The sequence below is a fragment of the Sorex araneus genome, chromosome 6 (genome assembly GCF_027595985.1).
Source record: "Sorex araneus isolate mSorAra2 chromosome 6, mSorAra2.pri, whole genome shotgun sequence".
In the NCBI taxonomy this organism is placed as follows: domain Eukaryota; kingdom Metazoa; phylum Chordata; class Mammalia; order Eulipotyphla; family Soricidae; genus Sorex; species Sorex araneus.
The window spans coordinates 70964960-70972629 of NC_073307.1; positions in this window are offsets into that span (position 1 = coordinate 70964960).

The following is a 7670-nucleotide window of genomic DNA, read 5'->3' on the forward strand; positions in this document are numbered from 1 at the left end:
CCTAGTTCTCACGTGAAACGTTCCTTGTGTATTGTAAACCCATTTGCAAAGAACACCAACTGCCTGAGTGGACTGGGAAGGCAAAAAGAGACTTTACCTTCGGTCTGTGATTCGCATCTCTATTCACGGCAGAGCCTGGCAAGCTACCCGTGGTGTATTCAATATGCCAAAAACCAGTAACAATAAGTCTCACAATGAGAGACGTTTCTGGTGCCCGCTCAAACAAATCGATGAGCAACGGGATGACAGTGACTTTCAGTCTCTGTGATTCGCATCTCTATTAAGGCTTACACAATAATCCAGATGAAGATGTTTGTTAAAGTTACCCCGTGTACCTCTTAATCGAACATCTTTTTATTCAGCCTGTCCACAGATGCTTGTTGGGAGCTTTCAAATTACTCAGACAACGGTTTGTGATTGCTGCTGTTGCTTTACCCGGTCACCGTAAAATGGCATTCAAAAAAACAAATAAATAAAGGCGATATCGCACACTTTTCAATCAGAGCCCTACCAGGAAAACATTGATACAGCAATAAATTCCAGTAATTAAAAAAAATGGATAGGGAAATTGGTCAAAAGCAAAATCAAATTGGTCCACTCCATCATCCTACAAACAAAAATTAATTCACTGTGAATATAATACTCTTATATTACATCCAAGTCTATTAAAATAAATTAAATAAAACACTGAATTCTCCATGATACTGACCAAAGAAATACTTTCAATGTTTCAATCCTATTAGCAAGAAAACCAAACAGAAGAAATTCTTCATAGTGAGTGAAACCATCATTGAAATTAAAAGACAACCTAATGAATGGAATATGACTTTCGAAAACAGTATATCCAAAGAGGTCAAAGAACGAAATATATAAAGAAATAATACAATTCAACTATGCCACAAAATCAGAATTAAAAATGTGCAGATCTTGAGGCTTTTATGGAAAGATATTAAAATGCAATTTTTATGAAAGCAACATCTGCAGTAGGAGTTATGCTAATGACCCAGTGACACTTCCTGTTGGGGTTCTCTGGGCATCTGCGACAGTGCCAGAGCCACACCCAGCAGTCATCTTGCTGGTAATGATCATGATAAAACCAAGTCCTTGTAGATCTGAGGCACGTGCTCTCCCATGATTTTTTTCACTCCAAATGAAAAGCTCTTAAAAGACTATCAACAGAAACAACACATAGTAAATCTTGCATTGCTGCCAATAATGAAGGCATAAAGGTGGATTATGACCCTCACAAGCTCAGTAGTAAATTGCAATAGTAGTAAATTGGTGTCAAAGGAAGGAAAAAGACAGAAAAAGGAATATTTAAGTCAGATATAGTTGGAGTACTCCCTAGTCAGACATTATTTATCTCCGCAAGTTTGGGTGAAGCATTAAAGTATTGAAGTCTTAGCTCATGTGTAACAGAAAGGTTATTCCAACATAAGGTCAGAGAAACTCATTTCTCGCAACATAAACAACACTGAAATTATGAAGAGTGGTATAAAATTATGCAGATCAAATTAAAATTAGAAAAATAATACATTTGTCAAAAAAGTGAAGAAATAGGTAGAAATTAAAATGAAACAAACATAAAAGATGCCGTGATGCTATGACGGCGGATGGATGTACTTTGCTGTTTGCTTGTTTGCATTAGGTTGGCTATGGGATCTAGGATGCAGTGAGATTTGGGGTTTCATTTTTGTTTTGGAGGCCTCGCCTGATGTGCTCAGGACATCCTAGGGTCTCTGCTCAGGAATTATTCCTAGTGGTGCTTAGATTACCAAACTTGAGTTAGCTATGTTCAAGACAAACACCCTATCCATGATACTATCTCTCTGGCACCAATGATACAGTGTCTCATGTGAGACAAAATAAAAAATAGAATCAAAACCTCACGTATTCAGGGCTTATTTCTGACTCAGGATCACTCCTAAGGGTCTTGTGGAGGCATATTTATTCTCTAGAATTAATTGAGTCCTAGTCAGCCTTGTTTAAGGCTAGCATGTTACCTGCTACACTATCTCTTGGTCTCAGATCGGAACATTTATTAAGACACCCAATATTTATGAAAACTTATCAGAAGAAATTATAATTGACTCAAGATATCATACTAACACAGAACAGCAAAAAAATAGGATTACACAAAAAGAAGACAGAATGCATAAACTTCAAGGTTTATAAAAGAAATAAAAGGAAAATGCAGATTTTGTCATAATACAATAATATCATACTATGAAACTGATAAAAATTAGTGGGGAAGAACCAATTTGTTTATGGTATTTTAGAAAAAAATCAAAATTTTTCTTTTATCTCTGCATCACTTCATTTCTATTTATATTTAAAAACGCTAAAATACCTTAATTTATTTTTATCATGTAAATTCCTTCTATAGCATTACCCACAGATTATATACTTTCAAATACCAATGATGTAAACAGTTCTCAAATTTAAGAGTATTTCAATAAAATGTTTTAAGCTTTCCTTAGAAAAATTGATGGTGATATTAGAAGAAGATTTACACAATACTTTTGATTGACCAATACAAAATATATGTGTATATAAATTAAAAATTTAGAATGGTAAAAGGAAGATGAGAACATGTATATGTAGTTTATAAAGCAAATGTTTTACAAAAAACTAATTAGTATAACATTACAAATATTAGAAATATTCTTACTTAATGAAAATAATATCATGCAGATTAATGTAACTAATATTTATCATTAGAATTAAAAGTTTACCATCAGATTTATATTTAACATATAAGCTATATTAAGAAATTAATATTGTAAAACTACATATCTAATTTGAGTAGATAATAAAAAGATTAAACATTTATTTACAATAAAACTCTTTAGAAAGGAACAAAATATACTCTACTAATCTTCAAAAGGTGCCACCTACATTAGTATTAAAATATTAAATTTTGAAATCTTTTTAAATTAGAATGTAATAGAAATGTTTGTCATTACTTTTTGTAATTGTATGCACATGGCATGAAAATCCCTATTCCATCATTAAAAATTAAAAGATGTAAGATGTAAAAGAAAAAATAAATGAAAGAAACAGGAAATAAGGAAGGAGAGAAGGAAGGAAGGAAGGAAGGAAGGAAGGAAGGAAGGAAGGAAGGAAGGAAGGAATATAAAATAAAATAAGAAAAAAGAAAATGCAAAAAGAAAAAATTAAGAAAGTTTTTAAAGAGATCTTGAGAAATTCACAGTATATGGAAGTCACTTTTTAAAATTATTCAGTGACTTATGTTTGATTTTTGTTTTATATATATAGAAGTTACTTTCAATTAATTAAAATTTGAGTGTGAAACATTTTGACTATTATTTCCCTATCTGAAATACCAGGAAAATATAACTTTCCTTGAGATTGTAAGGATAAAATTAAAAACTATTTACAGTATTTAGGAACGTTATTTCTATTTTCTTTGCAGTTTATTTCATAGGTGTTAAGATAAAGATAGAATAATTTAATTATTAATATTTTCCTGATGTCATGCAATAAAGTAATAATTAACTACTTAAATTTATCTTTGCAGAAAATGTCATAACATAATGAATACTATGTTAAAAGTTTTGTTTTATGCATGAAAAGTCATTTATATTAGTCTGGTTTATTTTTTAATGTGAAAATAGAAAGTCAAATTGAGTAACTTTCCTCAGTTGTTTAAATATAAAACTAGTAGATTTCTATTTTTAATTTTTTTATTTTAATGAATCACTGTGAGATACAGTTACAGACTTACAAAATTGCATGATTACATTTCAGTCATACAATGTTCTAGTACCCATCCCTCCACTAGTGTTCATTCTCCATCACTAAAGTTTCCAGTACCCCTCCCCCCACCTTCCCCACCCGGCCTCTGTGGCAGGCACATTCCCTCTTACTCTCTCCTGGTTGTTATGGTTTGATGAGGCATTTATATTCTTGAAAATAACATGTGGGGCAAGATGCTATTTTCAAGAATATAAATGCCTCATTTTTTTTCTGGGTGCTTACTGGAACAATACAGTACAGTAATAAGCTTCTATTGTTCCAATAAGCACCCAGAAAAAAGTGAGGCATTTATATTCTTGAAAATAGCATTGGTGCTGGAGCAATAACACAGCGGGTAGGGGGTTTTCCTTGCACATGGCTGACCCAGGTTTGATTCTCAGCAACCCATATGGTTCCCCGAGCACTGCCAGGAGTAATTCCTGAGTGCATGAACCAGGGGTAAACCCTGTGCATCACTGGGTGTGACCCAAAAAGAAAAAAAAAAAGAAAGAAAATAGCATCTTGCCCTATTGCCCTACATGTTTTTTGCCCCTATGTATAAAGGTGAAATGAGAAGGTTTGAGGAAGCACTGGAAAAGAAGATAAGAAGATTTTGGGACTGGAGCAATAGTACAGCAGGTAGGGCATTTGCCTTGCACGCGGCCAACCAGAGTTTGATTCTCAGCATCCCATATGGTCCCCCAAGCACGACCAGGAGTAATTCCTGAGTGCAGATCCAGGAGTAACCCCTGAGCATAACTGGGTGTGACCCAAAAAGAAAAAAAAAAGATCTTAACTTCCTTTTAAAAGAATAGTATTAGAATATTTTAATTAATTTTAAAAAAATAGCCATTGGAATGTGAAGACAAGAAAAATGGCATTGAATGCACCTTCCAGCTGAGTAAACCAATGGGTCAAAGAGGAAATAAGAAAATAAATCCAAAAATTCCTGGAAACAAATGAAAATGAAGACACATCTTACTAGAACACATAGGATACAGCAAAAGCAAAAGAGGAAAGTGAATAGCTCTTCAAATTCATTAGAAATCAAGCAATTTATGAGGAAGCAAGAATCCAAATAAATAACCGAACAGCATAGCTTAGGCAGCTAGGAAAAGTCTGACCCAAGTTTAGGTAGTTAGGAAAAGATCAACAGAGGAACCACAAAATAAGCAAAGGAAAGATAGGATAAAATATAGAGCAGAAGTCAATGAAATGAAAAAACAAAGAAAAAAAAGATTAATGAAACAAAAAACTGGTTCTTTGAAAATGAATATACAGATTGATGAGCCATTAGCTAGATACATAAAGAGATAATATCCCAATAAACCAAATAACTAATGAAATTGGAGATATAACAACAGATACTGCAAAAATTTGAAAGATCGTCAGGGATTACTATAAAAAAAACTTTCATCATGAAATCAAGAAACATAGAAGAAGTGGAAAAATTCTTGATTCCTACAGTCTTCCAAGCTGAAACAAAATTAAGCAGGGTACCTGAACAGACCAATTACTGTCAAGAAAATTGGTATGATAATCAAAATTCTCCCAAGAAACAAATGTCGGGGTCCAGATACTTTACCTAGAGAGTTTTTCCAAACGATTAGGCTGGCATGATAGTTGAGCAGGTAGGATATCTGCCTTGCACACAGCTGACCGACGTTTGAGCTCTTGTGCCCAAAAGGTCCCCCAGGCCTCCAGGAGTAATTTGTGAAATCGAAGCCTGGAGTAACTCCTAAGGACCACTGAGTGTGGCTGCCTGTCCGCCCTCCACCCAAAAGAAATTCTTTAATGAAGACTTCCTTTTTCTGCTCCATCTGCCACCCCATTCTGGGTCCCCTGAACCAATTAAGCCCCTCCCAAAGACTTCCAGAACCTGGCCATGCATGCAAGGGCCCACAAAACTGACCAGGGCCTTTTTCATCACCCAGGTGTCAAGCACACAAACCTGCATCCTGCTCTGTGGTTTCTGCGACATCTACCACTCCGTTCTGGGTCCCCTGGACCCACAAAGCCCCACCAGAACCCTCTGAACCTCAAACTGCCCTACTGCATTAGGTGTTAAACTAGAACATCCCATTATCCCCCAATTTCAAGGGTTCTGGGTTTTACAAACCTTATCAAATTTTTCTATCTTAACACTGCTGTACAAAAAGATATATTAGAAATTGAACTGCATGACCAGTGAACATCCTAAATGCATATGTTGGGTTATAATCATAAAGAGGACTGCTTTCTAAAAAAATAACAAATTAGGTCATATATATATATATGTATATGTATATGTGTGTATATATATATGTATATATATATATATGGCAGAAAAGAGTGAAATGACATATTCAAAATACTGGCTGAATAAAACTTCGAGCCTAAAGTCCAACTATCCTGCAAAGATATCATTTAGATTTTAGGGAGGGATTAAGAACACTTTCAAACAAAGAAGAGCTAGAATAATTTACAATACTAAACTAATAATGCTAGAATTACTGAAAGGTCACTAATATTTAAAGAAAATAAAAAGACTTTTAAAAACAACTGGTTCACACATGTACAAAAGAGCAGCACAGCCCTTTATGTCATTAATCTCTCTGAATGTCAATGGACTAAACTCCCCTATAAAAAGGCATATTGTAGCTGGATAGCTCAGGAAAGAAAATCCATCCTTTGATGCCCAGAGGAAACATACCTGAAATCCAAGGATAAATACAGACTTAGAGTGAAAGGATGGAAAACAATCAAACAAGCCAATGGAATTCCAGAAAATAAAAAGCTAGGACAGCTCTACTTAAATCACTCCAAATTCCATTCAATGTAAATAAAGCAATTTGTACAATGATGGACATTAGCTTTAGGTTAAGAGAACAATAGATTAAGAAATACTATCATCAACATCTATGCACCAAATGAAGGATTAGCAAAGTTTATAAAGCTTCTTTTCACAAACCTAAAGAAACACAACAAAATAACACAATAGCTGTGGGAGACTTCAGCATACCACTGTCTCAACTAGACAGATCACCTAGACATCGGTAAATAGACAAAAGCTCTAAATGAGGAGCTGAAAGATATGTAGTTGTTGGACATATACAGAGCTCTTCATTCCCCCAAAATAAGAATACACATTCTTCTTTAATGCACATGGACCATTCTCCAGGGTAGATCACATTCTAGGGAACAACACAAGCATACATGAATTTACACACAGAGAAATTGTACAAACTATCTTCTCAGATCACAATTCCATTAAAATAGAGATTAATCACAGAAATAAAACAGGAAAAACTTTCAACACATGGAAGCTGACTAAAACACTGCTAAATAATAATTGGATCAAGGAGGAAATGAAAGAAAAAATAAAAATATCCCTTGAAACTAATGAGAACGAATATCTTCTTATGAAAGGAATACAGTTCTTTCATTAGTAGAGGAAATTTTTTGCTTCCCTAATTCAGTCGCTTCCTTAATTCCAAAAGCAATTTCATGAGTTGAAGTGTAGTTGAAAGCAGCTCTGAGTTAGCAGCAAGTTTGTTCATAGAATGGTATGTGTGAAGGTTCCAAGAAAAATAGCAGTGTAAATTCATCCTCTATAAATATAACTAGTGAAATATTTATAAATATAACTAGTGAAATATAACTAGTGTTATATTTTGTTTTCTGGAGTTGATTTTTAATTACTTTTATGACTAAAAATGTTATTGTTTATCTTTTCCCTCAGGACAAATGAGTTATAATCTTCCAAAAATAAATAAGGACAGGTGTCCCATCCTTAGCCCCACGATAGGTCCTCCCTGCTGGACAGGATGGGACCCCCACACCTGGCGCCCAGTGTCGGGCAATAGGGGACCACCGAATGCCCAGTCCGGTTCATGTTGGCCAACGAATTCACGGAAAAGTGAGTATCTCTG